Source organism: Hypanus sabinus, chromosome 7 (assembly GCF_030144855.1).
Source record: "Hypanus sabinus isolate sHypSab1 chromosome 7, sHypSab1.hap1, whole genome shotgun sequence".
Classification (NCBI taxonomy): Eukaryota; Metazoa; Chordata; class Chondrichthyes; order Myliobatiformes; family Dasyatidae; genus Hypanus; species Hypanus sabinus.
In genome coordinates this window covers 32664272-32683431 of record NC_082712.1, presented here as the reverse complement: position 1 = coordinate 32683431, position 19160 = coordinate 32664272, and the positions used below count along the sequence as shown (strand labels likewise).

General features: G+C 39.0%; 1 protein-coding gene across 7 annotated transcripts in view; it reads right to left on the bottom strand.

The window, feature by feature from the left end:
* Positions 1-19160, bottom strand: part of erbin (erbb2 interacting protein) — a 221013-nt gene that overhangs the window by 181088 nt on the left and 20765 nt on the right. Inside the window, exon 2 of one of the 7 annotated variants that reach the window (XM_059974400.1) lies at positions 15594-15704. The exons of the other annotated variants lie outside the window; for them this stretch is intronic. The gene's annotated coding sequence lies outside the window, so the exon portion shown is untranslated. The remainder of the gene's footprint in view (positions 1-15593; positions 15705-19160) is intronic. 7 annotated transcript variants of the gene reach the window in all.

Sequence of the window (19160 nt, the reverse complement as noted above, 5' to 3'; positions counted from 1 at the left end):
CCCTTCATGAGGGTCTGGTACAGTCCTAATGAATGGTCTTGGCATGAAACATCGACTGCTTACTCTTTTCCATTGATACTGCCTGGCCCGCTGAGTTCCTCCAGCATTTTCTGTGTGCAGCTTGGATTTCCAGCATCTGCAGGCTTTCTCTTATTGGAAAATCTGTTTTTGGGATGTATATTACAGCACATACACCAGACAAACTAACTTCAACTCCAAAGAGATCTATAATCACAAACTGGCTAAACAGTTTGACTGGATGCAGGGAACACAAACTAGTTTCTCACCACCTTTCTTCCTTAAAAATGTTCAAAACTAACATATACAGACATTCACTTTTAAGGATCTGGGCATGCTTTCCAATATTCATTGCCCATCTGCAACTGCCAGGGGAAAAAGCAATATGCCACTTTCTTGAACCTCTGCATTCATTCCAGTGAAGGTTATTCCACATTGCTTGTGTATGAAGTGCCAATATACAGACCCAATGACAAAGTAGAGTGAGATTTCCCCATCAGCATTGGAAGGGAACCTCCAGGTGGTGGCATTTCCACCCAGCTGGTGTTCTCTATTCTTTTAGTGTGGCATGGACGTGGGTCAGTGCGGACAAAATACTCTGCTAAAATAAGGTTCTGGAGCGACTCCTTAATTTCATTAGGCAAAATTCACCCACACTGTTAAGGGTTAAGTTCCCTGTATGTTACATGTTACGCTGTACATTACATTTTGGGGACGGGGCTATATATACACACACATGCCAATTTTTGTCGGCACTCCTACAGTACCCATGATCTGGGAAGATTTCAACTCTGCCGTTCCCAGCTATTGAGAGCAGGGAATAAGCTGCTCAATTTCACTTTTGCTCTTAGTGACAGGGCAGGTACCAGCTGGTTCTCTGGCCAAGAATTCCTGGTATCCATTAATTTTGCAATTTTGATTAACGCAGCACCATTTCATCTTGAACTTATAATTTGATTCAGCTTCCTATCGTGGTCACAATGGAACCAACATACTGAACAGTTCAAAACAATTGATTAACAGGAGTGGAAACTGATGTGATAATATGACAAATGCCTGTTTAGCATACATAAGGCTTGTGAGATTAAATTTCAATGTATGCGTGATCACAGCCTTCCATACCTTTCGAAAGGAACAATCTGCACTAGAGGTTTGCATGCACAGAATACATTTTCTACAGAAGGAATTCCACTGTTTCCACACTACTTGGATAAGCACAGCCCATTCTTCCTGGAGACCAGAAGCATGTAGTCACTGGACTAAACACTCACTGTCTGTTTCCAGTTGAGAGTTTTAGGAGGTTCATACATCAAATAACATTCACCTGGAAGCAATTGCTAGCCAAAATACACCCAAGGGTTCTTGTAGTTTATACATACAGTACTGTACAAAAGTCTTAGGCCCTTTAGCTACGTATATACATGTGGCCAAGACTTTTGCAGTTTTGTAAAACAACAGGTAGCTGGATGGGAGCTACATGCTGTAATCTAATTGAAGGGTTTGTGTAGATAATGAGTAGAATAGTCACAATCATGTGAGAAAATAGTCTGCCCACCCGAGTACAACAAAGATGCTGTTGGTCTGGAAGAGGACAAACTCACTGGTTTGCTTAACTGCCAATGAATTTGCAAAACTTTGCCAAAACAAGGTTAGCAGCATTTTTCAAAAGCCTTTAAGTGCTGTCGTAGCTAGCCTTGGTGCCAGAAAAATGTCAGGGCAGAGATGACTGATTCTGGGGGACCATTAGTTCTGAGCTAACTTTGGGGGGGGGGGGGGGGGGGCTCGATCATCAAATATCCATTGTCCCAAGCATTCAAAGAGCCTGCATTCTCACTGAAGGCTGAATCTTAAGGTAGGCAACCCTGAAAAAAAAATCACCAGAGGAAAAAGCATCCAAAGATATGCTCAAAGCTTTTCCAAAAGAATCAATGTACCATGACTATTCCAAGTGCAGGACAAGCATTTGAAATTGAATTGAGAACCTAGCATCCATTCTCAAGAGGCACAAATAAGGGCAAATCAAGTGACAGGAGTACACTACCTGACAAAAGTACCACCTACCCCATCAAACACCTCCTGCCCCACTAATGGGAGAGTCCACAATAGCTACCCCAGAACACAAAACTAGAATAGAAGATAGTACACCTCGAGCCCAAGGGACTGCCTAAGAATCATCCGGAAGTTCTGGAATAATGATCCAGAGGCACACACCAATTTCTAAGCAGAACAGGTATGAAATTTAAAGTTGATTAAGTAAATCTTTAAATCAATCTTGTTCAATTGCTAGATTAGCAAATCAGATGCCTGCAGTAATGAGCCTGACAAACTAAAATCCCAAAACAGTGAGAAAAAGTAGTTTAAAACTGTTAGCTTCCTTTAAAAACTCCAGATTCAATTAAGTAACATCAGTAAAAATCATCCATAAAGCCAGCCAACTATCATGCAAGCATATCTGGTTCTGTAATGCCCATCAGGGAAGGAAGTCTGTCACACTTGCTCTATCTGGTTTATATGAAACTCCGAACACAATCTGGTTAATATCTTTCATCTGCTTTCTATGATAGCTAGCAAATCACTTATATCTAAGCAACTCAGTTGGATTGGGCAAAGGACACTGGGTCTTGCAGGTAATGGCTGTGATCAATGACTAAAATAATTTGACTGAAGTAAATAAATCAAATTACTTCTCAATCCCATCTACAGTCCAATTTTATAATGATAGTTAGATTTAGTCAATGTAAATTCATGTAAAAACAAAGTTTTCCTGATTAAATTAGATCTCATTAGATAAAATTACTTTAAAAGCTCCAGACATGAAGAACGAGAACTTGAACAATACATTGACAAAGGAGAAATTTCCTGCTGAAAAATTGAACTGAGTTATAATTGAACTACCTGCCATCAAATTAATGTTAGGGCATCAAAAATCTCCAGATAATATAGGCGAAATATTGAAAGGGTAAAATACTTGACTGCACATTAAATACCACTGAAACAATGCAGGAGAGATAACAAGTCATCCATTACATACCATTCAAAAACACACCTTGCTTACTTTGCTAGGGCTATCCACATTCAAAATCCTTTCTTCATAATATGCAGACATTTCTGATAAAAACAAAATACCCACACAGATTATGCATAATCCAAAATAAACTGATTATGACATCTCTGCAAAAAAAAACAATGCTGGCCCTCTAAGAATCATGAAGATCAAACTAAGACAATCCAGCTGGACAACTTATACAGAAAAGCTAAATGGTAACTCAGCGCCAGAGGGCCAGTTCAATCCTGCCTGCACGTGCCACCAGCGCGGACTTTATACACTCTCCATTTGACTATGTGAGCTTCCTTCAGGTGCCTTAACTTCCTCCCACATCTCAAAAATGTGAGGGTCAGCTGATGACCATAAATGGTCCCAAGTGCTTCGATATGCTAGCATGGAGACAGAGTTGATGACAACATGGAAAATAAAAACTGTAAATGGGTGGTCGGTGTGGACTCAGTGGGCTAGTATGCTATTTGTTTGTTGATGGTCTTTCTCTAGTAAACGAAAACAAAATTCAGCTTATTGCACCTTTCCACTCACAACTCAATCAGCCAGGGGTAAGCAGCAATATCCAAGTGTTAAACGGTCTCACAAACAGACTAAGACAACCAAACACGAGTCTTGACTTTGGATACAGCTTTCAGCCAATCTTTAGAATACACAACAAATACAGTCACACTACCTCAAAGATTTCACAAGCTGTAGCATCCTGAATCAGTCCTGCAAAGTGCAAATTAGTTGAAGCATTAAAACAAATAATTTGCCATTAAAAGTGATGTACACAACCCCTTAGGGTGCAGTGCAGGAGCCACCACTGCTTCTCACTTATATGATCCATGCACAAACTTGTTAACCAAACTGATACACTGGGACAAAGAGGCACAACGGAGTCAGCTGACAAATATAACTTTGAGGAAAATGCATTAATGAAATTTAATAACATTAAAGGGTTAGACAAAGGAAAGTGAAATCAGCAGGTGTACTCCACGAGCCAAACAAAATGCAGGAGGAGCTCACCAAGCTAGGCAGCGTCTATGGAGGGGAATAAACAGTCAACTCTTCAGCCTCAGCCTGAAACATTAACTGATTATTGCCCTGACTCAAGATTTCCAGCTTTTGCTGAATCCCTTGTGTTTATATATGCTCCATGAATGGGTGTTAGGGGAAGGCAGGTGAAAAAAAAAATTCACCAAACCAAAATGTAAACATCAGCAGGATTAAGAGAAAATGCAACAGCCTAAACATCTATCAGAAGTCATGATTAAGCAGGTTAGTATTCTGATCCAAACCTAGCATCTTGCATGCCAAGGCCAATTGGGATGACCAGCCCAAGAGAAAACCTAGAACAGAGGAGAAAGTACTGACAGAACATACAAGTATGAATGGCAACTTATGACTGAAGAACCCTGGATCTTAACCAAATGGGCATCTGAGGCGTTATCTTACAAGGTAATACCACATAGCTGAAAAGACAGAAGTAAAGGAAGAATCATAAAACCGACCACACAGAAGGCTATTTTCCTTTCCCTTGCTATTATTCTAGCGATATTACTATTAGTAATATTGGTAAACAGCACAAGATCTTTTGGAAACCAATGTCTAGATGTTCATGCTATGACTTACCATTTTGATATTTTGATCCAAATGAAGAATTTCCTGGTATTTGTTCTATGTATGTTACTTTAAATCTTCTTTCAACATTGGAAGATTGATGGATTTCCCTCCTCGACTGCTAAATCTGATTATACCTCTGACTGAGATATAGATTTAACATTATGAGGAATCAGTTATGTGACATGGTTAAACAATATTTCCCTCCATAAATCAACTGCTTAAATCAAACTAGTTTACTTTGAACACTGAAGTCACCTTATTCCACACCATATACAGAGATCTGATAGTTTTAATGATAAAGAGGAAATATTATCTATGATGAGCCCATTGAACTACTACTGCCTTGTCACTTTTTGCCATTTTGAAAGAAATACTGAAAAGACAGGATGTCTGGATCAGAGGCAAGAGGTAATTTTGCTTGCTCTCCGCGATAGTCACTCCTCTCCCCATGGCGCTGAGGCCATGAAGACTGCCCCAGCCGCTGTGCTCTATGCCTGTTAATATGACGAATTAGATTTAATATCACTGGGATACGTCATATAATTTGTTACTGATGAACTGATAAGCAAGGCTTTGGGCCTACTCTAGGGCTCAGATCTGAGGACTCAAGTTTAGTTCAGAATGTTCTGACGAAGGGTCTTGGCCCGAAACGTTGACTGATCAATTCAACGGATGCTGCCCGACCTGCTGAATTGATCCAGCTTGTTTGTACGTCTAGTTCAGAATGTTGTTGTTCACTTCAATTGTTTGCATGATAGAACATAGAAATTTACAGCTCATCACAGGCCCTACAGCCCACAATGTGGTACTGACCATGTAACCTACTCTACAGACTGCCTAGAATTCCCTAGCGCATAGCCCTCTATTTTTCAAAGCCCCATGTACCCATCTAAGAGGCTTTTAAAAGACCCTATTGTATCTGCTTCCACCACCACCACCGGCAGCCCATTCCACGCACTCACCACTCTGTGTGGAAAAACTCACCCCTGACATCCCTTCAGTACCCATTTCCAAGAACCTTAAAACTATGCCCTCTCATGTTAGCCATTTCAGCCCTGGGAAAAAGCCTCTGGCTATCCACATGACCAATGCCCATCATCACCTCTATCAGGTCACCTTTCATCCTTCGTCACTCCAAGGAGAAAAGGCCAAGTACACTCAACCCATTCTCATAAGGGACGTCCTCCAATCTGGGCAAAATCCATGCAAATCTCCTCTGCACTCTCTCTATAGTATCCACATCCTTCTTGTAGTGAGGAGACCAGAACTAAACACAGTACTCCAAGTGGGGTCTGACCAAGGCCTTATATAGACTTACCTCATGGCTTCTGAACTCAGTCCCATGGTTGATGAATGCCAACACACCATACACCTTCTTAACAGCACTGTCAACCTGCGCAGCTTTGAGTGTCCTATTGACAAAGACCCCAAGATCTCTCAGATCCTCCACGCTGCCAAGATTTGTGTTTTTCCCCCCTTTCTCTCACACATTGGGAGTTGGCTTTTTTTTATTTATTCTTTAATTAAGTTCTTTCAGATTTCTTGCTTAGTGGCTACCTGTATGCAAGCAGGAAATATCAAGGTTGTATAATTTATATATTTGATAATAAATGTACTTTACATCTTTGAAATACCAAGACGTTAAGTCAATGTAGTAGATCAGACCTCCACTTAGACAAGATCAGAGCTTTTAATAGTGTTATTCAGTTTCTCAGCTTCGAATTAGGGCCTTCGCTTCTACTAGCTGAAGTATTGACGCAAACCCTCCTCCCCCCTCCCCTCACCCCTACTGACCATGCTAGTACAAGTCTGCGACCCATTTTGAGAAATTTCTACCTTATTACCGCAAGTAATTGGTGCTCCGGCTGCCTCTGCATGAGCATCCAGTGTAGCATGTACAGATATTAACTTTCACAAGATGCAGAAATATGTTGGTTTGGCCAACAGCAATGCTCATGATTAATGTCACTACCTTGAACATTTCAGTAGTCATCATTTTCTACCGTCACTGGTATAGCACAATTTTAAGCATCATTAATAAAACACTATTCCAGGGGATGAGTCCTCATCCAACACAAGAAATGGCAAAGCAGGCAGTAGGCTGGAAGAAATAGTAATACAGAAGCAATTTTCTTTAGTTACATTTGAATTTTTACCCAATTCTCCTGCCACTTGAATGTAGCCTTTGAGGAAATTTTATCTGCGATGTTGCAGTGAAGAGGACAGTTGGTTCATCCAAGCATTTTCATACAGGGCTGGAAATGCAAGCAGCCAAAAAAGTGACCAGCTCATAGCTATCTGGAAAACAAAATTATGTAATTTGGAGGCCTCAGAGGTAGTAAAACCTTCCTCCCCACACCAATTTTAATTGGTGACTTTCCCAGCTCTGACAAAGATATGGAGTCTAAAATGTCAACCACTGCTCTTTCCATCAATACTGCCTAGCATGAGCATGGTATACATCCTATTTTCATAACAGAAGGGGTACATATCCTTCCAAAATTTGTTAAAATCAAATGGCAGAGCACATTCCTGAAGCCACTGTGTTCACTAACACTACTTGAATCCCCTCCAGTTTAAGGCCACCATGGCTGCATCCATGCTTATACATAAATCTCAAGGCAGACTTTTTTTCGTCTATGAACATACTTGGACTTTCAATTTACTCTTCCAATGTGTATTCACTTCGAGAGAAAAAAATCGTTGCATGAATTGCTTTAGGAGAAATACCAGATCGTTTTAGGCGTAGTTTGTTTTTTTAAAGTTTGGGGATGGTGTTGGAGCCAAATATTTTAAAGAGCTGTTTAAGTATTAATACTCAATTAACAGTGAAAATTCACTAACAAGGATGCACTGTAAAGCAATTTAAAGAGAGAAGACTGCTGAACAAACACAAATATGATTCACTAATAGACAACCTATTTAATTTAATACAAGCATGAAGTACATTTTCCAGAAGTTAATTTATTTGATTGTTATATACTACGCAAAGATTCACTTTAAAATCCAGCCTCACTCATGCTGCATTACATTGTTAATTACTTATCATGTATTTGCAGCCAGTGTCATAGTTAGCTTCACTGATACATCTCCGATGGCACTGCTGAAGGAAGATATGGTTTTATGCAAACAGGGACTCTGCATATAAAGCAGCCGTATAATCTAAATACAAAAGATACAACTTTTCTGCCCAGCAAAAATTACTGATCACACACGGCAATACAGCAAGTCCCAGTTGACATGGATTCCTTCAAGTCTTCCCATGAGCTGCATTGCAACCCCAGTGAATCTAACTATATCCTGAAAATGCTTTTTATTCAATGGATCTCGCAGGAGAAATAAACTGCTGAATCTGAAACTGGCAACGAAATTTTGTTCACAAAATTGGATTTTCTGACACGTCTCTTCCTCAATGCAAGTATCCTTGCTGTTTCTATGAGCTACAAAATAAAGTAATTACTTTGTGTGAAAAGTAGTAAAGGTTCACAAGGTTTACATCAAGTCACAAACAGAGGGACAGAAACAGAGTGGGAGAGGTTTTAATGTATATGGAATAGTGACATTGCCCAAGGGGCCAAATATTTTCGATTAGGTGCAGCATCCCATGTTTCAAATATGATTGATTACCCGTATAATACTGAAGGTGTGAAAAATAATTTAAAGCTAATCAACTTAATTTTATTTGCAGAAGAGATGTCCTTTGCCCTACACACGACATTCCACTTAATTACTCCAATGGCTTCGAAGTTAGTCTCCTGCAATGTTCAAGGCTCAAAGGTCCAATTTAATGTCAGAGAAGAGTGCACAAAAAACATCCTGAAATGCTTTTTCTTCACAATGTAAGTGTTTTAAACATAATTTACAACTTCAAAACACACAAGTACATTTCAGTGTTCTATTAAATATTTATGGAACACTAAACATCAATATGGAATTCCTAAATAAAAATCTTTGTTTAAAGATGTTTTTGCAATTCTAGTCTTTTGACACAAGAAAATATAGATAGGGCACAACCTTTATTACAAAAAAGCAGTTAGTTGGAAAAAGGTTTTCGCTCTGCTCTCCTGCTTTGTGAATCAACACCATTTACCAAAAAAAAACATATCCCTATAGGTATAAAATTTAAGGGCAGAGGCATTTGAAAACACTGCACGTTATCAATTTTGTAATGCTATAAAGGAATGTGATAAACCCACCATGTCATTGTCACCTATCCTCAGTCACTACCAATAACCAGCCTGCTGGAGCAGCATCTAACTTCTGCTGAAATCATCCAGCCACAGGCTTCAGAACAGCCTCGTTCCTGATGTGGATGCACAAGTATAACTCAAAGCAACAACAGGGGTAGCTCCAACCTGAGGAAGATAATCAACAGCAACAAAATAGTGAACTAGAGCAAAGAGGAAAATTCCTGCAATGGCTTGAATGAATCCTGATTAATATTAAACAATCACATTTGGACATTCATCATTCCTGTTGCACAACGGAACTACAGAAGATGAGGGTTCTGCAGCTTCTTCAACATGCCTCCTTTAGCACATTGCAGCTTTCATTCACTGTACTTTCCATAGAGGTCAGATCCCATAAGTTTACCAATAATAAAGTCCACCTGCAGCAGGACATTAATGCATAGACGCCAGATACCAATAAGCTCCAACACAGAATCAAATCATCACTGCCCAGAAGTTTAAATAATTATCTCTCTATCTCTATATATCAAAAAGCAGTGATTTTTGTCACTGATAGTTAGTGAGAAATAAGCAGGAAGATAACTCGGAACTGTTTTGCTTACTGCAGTTTCAAGTATTCAGGCTTGGAGATGCCAGAAATGGCCAGGAGTGAAAACAAAATGATTTCACTACTTCAACAAGTTAGGAATTCTGAAGGTATTGACAATCATCTTGAGTGTTACAATGAAAAAGAAGATTTGGAGGATGAAATTGTCTAAAACACTGTATGAGGGCAATCCATTATCTGCACTGGGTGTCTGTGCTGATTTTGTTCATTTACAGTCAAAAGAACATGGCAGATTAATTCCTCTGTCAATAACTATTAGGAGCTAAAACAATTTTATAGTACTGTAGAGGTATTGGTAGTGTTCCAATTGTTCTGCATTTCATTTAAATACCACATACACTTTTTCCCATTCTGTACTAGGAATCCACTTAAACTTCGAGTCAATATATGACTGCCATTCACACAAGGAACTCTAACAATCCCTTAAACCACAACTCAGATGGCTCAATCACACCCCTAACAATCAACACCACTGCACATTTAAACAGAAGGGCTCCACCACAACATAAGAGGATTGATTCACAACAGGGCATTTACAAGTGGATTCAATCGCCCAGATACCACACATGGTCAATCAACATTCATTATCCATTTTGACTAAAATTGGTGAAAATCTCCTCATAGTGCACTACTCATTTATGAGAGATCAATGAGAAAATCCAGAGTATCAATATTATGGGAAAATAATTGCAAATAAAACAACGTTGATGCCAATCCTGGAATCACCACCATTGACACCACTGTGGCAGTACCATCCTCCATAAGACTGAAGGCTCAAAGTTCACAAAAGACACAGATATATACTAAATCCTCTATACGTAACTCAGCATCATCTTCGCCAATCTGGCATTTCTCCAACCCCCAATAAACCATGGTCTTGATGCAAAAACCCCATGGATCTCTGAGCAATTGCACACAAGCCCAATGCAACCACTCATCAAATGATGGATCGACATTAGAGCAATAAAATAAACCCAGAATACCTGACAGTTGAATCACATTAGTATTCAAAATAGAGAACTACAGGGAGAGGCAGCGAGAATTTTCACTGTCCCTGACTAGTCTGTCCCTCCAAATGAGAAATGCAGTCATTGGAACTACAAAACCACATTCTGTCTGACTAATTTAAACAACTCAAAAATAAAAAGCCAGGTTCACCTATTTTTTAAAATCATCACTGAATACAAACATGCCTGTTGGGAGAGCCAAAAAGCATTCCCTAGTTTTTACTGAACACAATAAATTACCCAAGAACTGTTCAGATTTAAGACTCATTTTTGTATGGGTCAAATATAACAAGAAAAACAATATAATCCACCAATTAAGGAAATTCAACAAAAAATTGCAGATGCTGGAAATCTTAAAAACAAAAATGATGAACAGGTTATAGTTGAAACATAACAGTTTGAAACCCTTCATCTGGATATTAATTATCTTTTCTTTCCAGAGATGCTGACTGAACTGCTGCTTTAATTCCAGCATCTTCTGTTTTTAAACTTTTAAATTATCAACTGGACTCAAGTTTTTTTTAAACCTGGGCCAAATTTTGACTTCCTTTTTTCTGCCAGTAGACACTTCTATCAGCTCAAGTGGTAAAGTGAGCGCCAAATTTACAGATATTCAACAGAGCTCCAATTGTGCAATAGACAGGATTCCAAACAAATGATAAAACCCCAATCAAATTATTGTAAAAAAAATGCAGATGTTGGAAATCTGAAACAGACAGAAAATGGCAGAAGCACTGAGCCAGTTTCTTTGTAAGAGAGCGGGGAAGAAAAGGTTGTTTCTGGTCAGTGACCCCAATGTCAGAAATTGTAAAATAAAATAAGTTTTAAACTCTGAAGAACATCTGAAACATTGATAATATCCCTCTTCATGGGTGCAGCTTACCCTGCTGAAAGCTTCAGGCAACTTGTGCTATGATTATCAAGCCAACTTCTTCACTCTTTCAACCAACACAACTTGCACATTATTATAAATGTGGGTTTGGTGCATCAAACCCTGTAATTATGACTGCACATTCCAAAATAACTTACTGAATGCAAACCACTTTGGAATGTCCTTTGACAATAACTTTAAGGATTTTGCCTATAACCTTTCTTTAGATTCAAATTTTAAAGAAGGTGAAAATTATGAGAATCTTTTTCGTAATTAAATTTTTCCAGCCATTCTACAGCTGGTTCACACAAGAAGCATAAAAAAAACCATATACCAGTACTAAAGAGTAATAAGCAACCAACTCTAGTCATTGTTCTGACAGTAATCAACAGACACCCAGTCCTACTTGTAAACCAACAGGTTTAAATTGTAATTAGCCACAAAACTAGGCTTGGCACAACCATGTATGTCAATTCCCAAACTGAAAAAGGTCAATTTTAAGATGAAATACTTTCCAGCCTATTAAACAAGGTGGTAGGTGATAGGTGAAACCGGGGGGGGGGGGGGGGGGGGGGGGGGGGGATGGGGGGGGAAGTAAAGAGCTGGGAAATTGATTGGTGAAAGAGGCGCAGGGCTGGAGGAAGGGGAACCTGACAGAAGAGGGTAAAGGACCACGGAAGAAAGGGAAGGGGAAGGAGCACCAGAGGAAAAGGCAGCTTGAAACACAAGTATGCTCTTGTAAATTAATCAAAGGCATGATATGCAATATGATATACATCCACATACAATAATGTGGATTAACAAGAACAGCAAACATGAAAAAATCTAGCAGCTGCAGAAAGCCAACAATGTCTGATAATCTTATGCTAAATATGCTCAAATGTATTAATATTACAGATTTGTTAAATGCTAATGGACTTTTTTCTTGCAATATGTTAATTTTGCAATATTACATTGATCCACATCAAAATACTCAGAGATAAAGCAGCAGGAAGTGAGACCTGGTATCCATCGGATACAGTGTTGACAAAATTCAGAAAGCTTGTATTTTGTTGACAGGATGGCTTGGTGGAGGAGCCAGAGTGATAGTGGAGAGTTGCTTGTCAGATGGGAACCCCTGACCAGCGATATGCACAGGGGTCAGCATTGATGATTGGATGAAAACACAGTTAGCATGGTTTAAGCAAAACTTGCATACAACACCAAGCTTTGTGGTACAATGGACAGTGAGGATGATTGCAGCAACAGGGAAATAGGGCACAATAAACATCATGGACTTGGGGAGTGTTGTAGGACAGAGAGACAAAAGGGTACAAGTACATGGTTCCCTGGAAGTTGCTACACAGGTAGACGTGGTGATGATGAATGCATTTGTAGTGTTTATCTTCACTGGATAAGGCACTGAGTACAAGAGTAGAACAGCACTAAGTACAATGGGATGAGTTACTGGTGAAACCACACTTGTAGTGTGTGTAGTTCTTGTTGTTTAGCTGAAGAAAGCATGTCATGAGGCTGGAAAGGGTGTAGAAGTCCCCCATCTCACTGGGCCTGGGGGGACTATAGACTGGGGACTCCCCACCCCTAGAGAATAAGAGACCCAGTGGTGACATTATAGAAGTGTACAAAATCATGAGGGACAAAGATAAGGACATTGGTTAGTCTTTTTCTGGGGCAGGGAGGTATAAAACCACTCTTCAGTACACCTGCTCTTTAATGCAAATATCCAATCAGGCAATCATGTGCCAACAACTCAATGCATAAAAGTGTGCAGACATAATCAAGAGGTACAATTGTTGTTCAGACCAAACTTCAGAAGGGGCAAGAAATGTGATCCAAGTGACTTTGACCATGGAACAATTGCCAGTGCCAGACGGGTGGTTTGAATACCTCAGAAACTGACCTCTTGGGATTTTCTCCAGAGATAACAGAGAATGGAGAAAAGCAAACAAAACCAGTGAGCAGCAGTTTTGTCGACTTCGGGATAGCCAGACTGGCTCAAGCTGACAGGAAGGCAACATTAGCTTAAAAAAACACACACACACATTACAACAGTGTTGTGCAGAACAGCGTCTCTGAACACACCACACATCGAACCCTGAAGTGGATGGGCTACAGGAGGTACCTAATGAACTAGCCACTGAGTATAGATTTATGCTGGGTGGGGACGGGGGACGGGGGGGGGGGTGGAATTTAAAGGGAGCCCAAGGGGCAACTGTTTATTGGTTAGGTGGACCAATCTGCTAGAGGAAGTGTTATATCAATGTTCATTGCTATTTCCCAACACAGGGGAGGGAGCAACATGTCACCTTGAAGCACTACATTTGTTGTGATAAAGGCCTCCCAAAGTGTTTTAAGACAGCAAGTTCCAGAATCCTCACCCACAATGATAGATCACGTAAAAGATTTGTGGTGAGACAGGAACTGCGCTTCTCGGTGGGGCAAAGGCAAGTCTGGTGAAAGGCAGTTTGGTTGGTCAGTTACCAAGCATATCAGTCATCACAGGAAACCCAGCCTCTAAAATACACTTGAAGTAACTGGTGGAAGAAAGTGCTGATATTATGTAATAGGTCAGGTATGTGTGCAGTAAATAGTTTGAGTTGATAACCTCTCAGATAATGAAAGATCATGGACCTGAAAAGGTGAGGTTATTATACTCGGCACCCACACTCCCAGATCCAAAGTCCAATTTCCACCACTTTGGTTTTGTTTTGCAACACGTCCAGTAATTTTGTTGGCTTCACATACCTGATCCAATTAAACTTCTGTTGACGGATCATGATTCAGCATATGGAATGCCCAGATTATGCCACTGTTTAACATTAAAAGACTGCAAATTAAGACAAACTTTTTTTATGAATTGAATTAGTTTTTAAAATGCTGCTCTTGGGTTCATCACCAAAATAGTTCCAAAACCCAAGGCAAATTCAGCAACTAAAGACTAAGCTCAATATTCCTATTAGCACGCTTTATCAGTAAAACTCAAACGCATTTGTGAGGCGTTAAGCACCGGAAAACTAGTTCGTTTCATACAGCATGCAACAGTGCATAGCCGTACAACCTTTTAATTCCATATGCTTTTCATTAGCTATGCCATGTCTCCAATGGGAATTTCTCTTCACAGAGTGTCACTGAATGTTTCACAACAGCCAATTCAGCTCAGCTAACGTCTAAATTCATTAACGGATCATGTGTGCCCTTCTCTACAAAGCACAGCAAATAGAGCACTTACACAAAACAGTAATGAAGCTTTCAATTTAAAATTGGAGGGGAGGGCAGTTAAAAAATAAACATTAATAGAATAATTTTTCTTAAGTGGTTTAAAGTAATGTAAATTTATAATTGGAAAGGCAACAAGTATCATGATGAGAACTGCTACATTTGATATGTTCAAGATGTTATTAATTATAAGAAACGTTTGCAGAACAAAGTGGACACATTTGGATTGTACTCCCTGCTGGAGGCATGGGCTCATAGCTCATATATTGTTACTTTGTTTTACATACAGTCCAGAAACAAAATACAAATAGACAAAAAGGAGTTAAAGCCTTTCATCGGCTGAAAATAGAACCTTTAATTATTTTCACAACTGCATCAGAGTATGAAATCAGTTTGATCTCCAATCCACCAAAAAAGAAAAATAAATTGGGTAATGCTATTTTTATAATACCTACTCAGTATCCATTAAATTTCAATTGAACTATTCCTGTCACAAAGGCAATGACTGAACATTTCTATAAGCACAAATCTTTCAATGGATAAAATTTACAATAAGAACACACTGGTGTCATGCTAGTTTAAAGTTTCACTGCATTGTTTATTATTCACCTTAGGTATGGTGCTGTTTAGTACAATACTGACAAGGTTGAAATGAACCTGCTTTGAAGTTTGAGACACCAGTACCAATGGGAAAAATTGCGAAAGTTAAGCGATAATGGTCATCATGCTACAGTAAGATGCAGATGCACCAGTGACGGTGCAGAGGCAGTTAACTAGGATGCTACCAGAACTGAAGGATTGTAGGTACACAGGCCCAAATCATTGTAGCTGCACTTTCAGTGTGGTAGGGAGGGGAGGAAGTGGAAGATGAGAGAAATGAAGGGAGAATGTGTAAATCCACATGCAAAAATTACAGTATAATAAAATCAAATCAGCAAGAAATCTGAAGCAATTTGACACATTATGGCACAACATCAATAACAATCGATTTGATGAATTCCTACTGTTAATAAGGGCTTACTTTAAAACCAGGATTCCAACTTTCACTCTTCTTGGGAAGATCAACCTTTATATGCCAGCTTCAAGGCCATGCCTTCAGGTAAACTAGGGAACATCTGACTTTTTCTTTTATCTGTGTACATTCAAGTTTCAAAAAAAATCAACCAATTATTCATGATGATTACTTCCATAGTAATTAAAAATTCTATTGATGTTCTTCAGACTAGGGCATTATATATTCATACTCTTCCTACTCACATAATCTGTGAAGCAATGCATTATCTCCGCAATCAGTCATGTAGTTATCAAACTGCAGCTTTGCCATGTGAATCCGTTTTGGCCATATTTATACAAAGTTTACTATTCTACTGTAAGAATTGAATTTTTCCTATCAAAAAGAGTGGAAGATCCAAAGTCAGAGATCTAAAGCAACACATCCCAACATCTATTATAAGAAATCGTCACACTGGGAATGGGGCCATTTAAGATGGGCACTTGATTTTCAAGTAACAATCATAACTTAACCTCGTAAACTCAATGTTAATCTAAAAAGGTTCATTTCAGCAGCACCTTGTGTTACATAAGACTAATTCCCTTCCAGGAATACATCTCCTAGAAATCAATTTTGAAACTTTATAGCTTCAGTTGTCATGCAGAAAGCAGTTTCATACAGATAGCAGCACTGCAATAATCGACAACAGTTTACATCAATAAGATGGGTCTAATGCATCAAACTTTCTATATATACACAAAAACTCTGACTACTGGAAAACCCCATTAATCTGACATGCTCAATACTTCAATGATGTCACATTTTCTGCAATATTACTGAAAATAATATTCTCACATACTCCAAATTTGCTTTTTAAAAACAAGTACACTGCAGTATTAATTTCCCAGCCAACCCAATAAGATCAAAAAGAATGTGGAAACTAGAGTCCATCCCAATGTACTTGGGGAAGAGTTGTAATCAGGAACAAGAGCCTGAATTCCCTTTAAGTAATTTTGCAGGTGCGCTCAATAGCACGTGGGTAAAAAAAAGAGAACAATAAAACCCATTTTGCTACTTTCTCAGCTCTGAATTAAAAGACACAAAATGGAATGATGCCTTGTAAAGCTTTCCTCGCTTAAAGGCAGCAGGATGGATATCCAGATTTCCGTTGAAGATTAGGCCGTATCCCTGGTTTTCAGACTGTTCAGCAGATCAGAAGGGTACAACTAAAAGAGAGTGGTCGAGTCCTCAAAGCTTGCTGAATCCCATCAAGCTTCATCATTTAAGCAAACCTGATCAAGGACTGGCCTTGAGTGCCAGCTGCTACTTCATCTGACCAGTGATCTGCTCAGCACTCTTTGCAGAAAGCACTCAACATCATGAACGTAGCCAATTTGCAGATTAACTGAATAATTTCGTTTTATGATAGTTGAAAAATTCCTGAATAAAGCATGAGGGGGTAGTCAAAGCAAATTACAATTTTTGGAAAGGTTCCTGGAATCCAGGTACATCCATCCAACCACAGGCATCACACCACAACAGATACAAGCAGACACTTTGCCCATTCTTCCAACCATCAAACTAACGAGGTCAAAAGTAGAGGCATTTTTATCACATTAAAGATTAGCTTTATTTGTCACATACACGTCGAAACATACAGTGAAATGTGTCATTTCCATCAAAACAAAGCAGCCAGGATTGTGCTGGGAAGCCCACAAGGGTCACCGGGCTGCTGCTGTCACCACTGTACATCTACAACTCTAACCTGAACCCATACATCCTGGAAACATGGGAGGAAACCAGAGCACCTGGAGGAAAGCCACACAGTCCCAGGGAGAACATAAAAAGTCCTCACAGACAGCATCTTGCAGCTGGCATGCTATGTCACACTGTGCTAACTGCTATGATACTATGCCTATATCTATATGGAACGCTGGTGAGAGTGTAACTTGAATACAATGAATACATCTAGCTTCCATATCTGGAGGGTGTGCAATAAAATCTTACCATATTAAGTTTGCTGGAACAGTGATTTTGTTTAACAATAGATTAAGCAGATTCAACAAAGTCTTAAATTTAGAAAAATGAGAGATGAAGATCCCCCTGGTCAGGTTGCCCTGAACCATGCATCTCCAAAACAAGGAGACCGCAGTTCAGGAGAGACAAGAACTTTCTTCACAAGTGAGTAGGGAACCATTGCTAGAGCTGTAGATGTTCAGTAAAAACAGATTGCAACATTTTAGATATTAATGAATTAAGGGGTATGGGGTCTGCAGAAGAAAATGATGCTGAGGTATAAGATCAGTCATGAACAGCTTGTATCTGATAACAAGGATCCAGAACCCACAACTATTGAAACCAAAATAATTTTGATTTACATGTGTGCCATTTTAACAAAGCATTTCTACGAGCCCTCTTTACGTGCTTAGCCAAGCAATATTCACATTAATTAAAATTATCACTTGATCCAAACAGCAATTGACAGCAAAGCAGGCATGAGGTGGGGGAGTGAGGAGATCATGAAACATTTTGGTTTAAGTTGAGTTCATTAAATAAGAACATTTACTGCTCAAATATGAAAAGACTTGATCCAGAAGGCCTAATATAACCATTTTCAATTTAATCAGGATGATTCATAATCTTAATGTAACCAGTTATCTTCAAAAACATAATAATACCAAATGAAATTTCACAAATGATTCAAAAGTAGATACTCCAAGTGTATTATCAAACGTTGCAACTAACAAGAGCTTATCACTTACTAACCTACAGATAAGAATAGCACTGACACAAAGTTATAGCTATACTGTAGTCATGTCAACAGCTATGATCGGCAGCCAGCAGTACTTGATTTGATCTGCCCATTAAAATGGCACAAAGTCATATGTTGCTCATTTAATGTAATAAATGCCTAGAGTAGTGATTCCCAAACTTTTTTGGGTTACCATCTTCTTGGCTCCCACACCACATCCCCAGTGCACTTTTGTGGCCTTTCTGGCCATTACATAAAATCTACAAAGTTTTTATTTACAATGAAAGTAAAATAAAATAGACACTGCAAACTGAAAGCAGTGACAAAAAATGCAAAAACTATTCAAATTACAATATCTTTTTTCTTTAATTACCATAAAAACAATTTTCCTCAATAATTTTAGAACATATATTAGTAATCCAACTATTCACTACTTTGTTGCTTTTTCACCCTTCAATGAAATGGATGGGGTTGGGTCAGTTTTAACATCTTCTCAACATCAGGCCAGGTGTCACTCAAGAGGAGTCTCAGATCCCCACGTTCAGTAATATGCAGTCTGTTTCACTGCTTTGAAAGACTTTTTTTGAACCTCTGCTTCAGCCAATCATTTTGTACCAAGATCAGTTCCCCATTACAAGAGTTCAGAAATAGATTTATTGTCCAATCTGGAATTCGGATCAAGTGAATATCCTGAAATCTCTCTAACATGTCTGCATGTAGCTTACTGAGGTGGGCACAGTATACTTGAAGATCATCATGTGATATTATTTCTTTATCTTCCAACTCAGAGACTCATAAATTGGAAAAAGGCACGGTGTAAGAACATCAGAAACATGAGCAGGAAT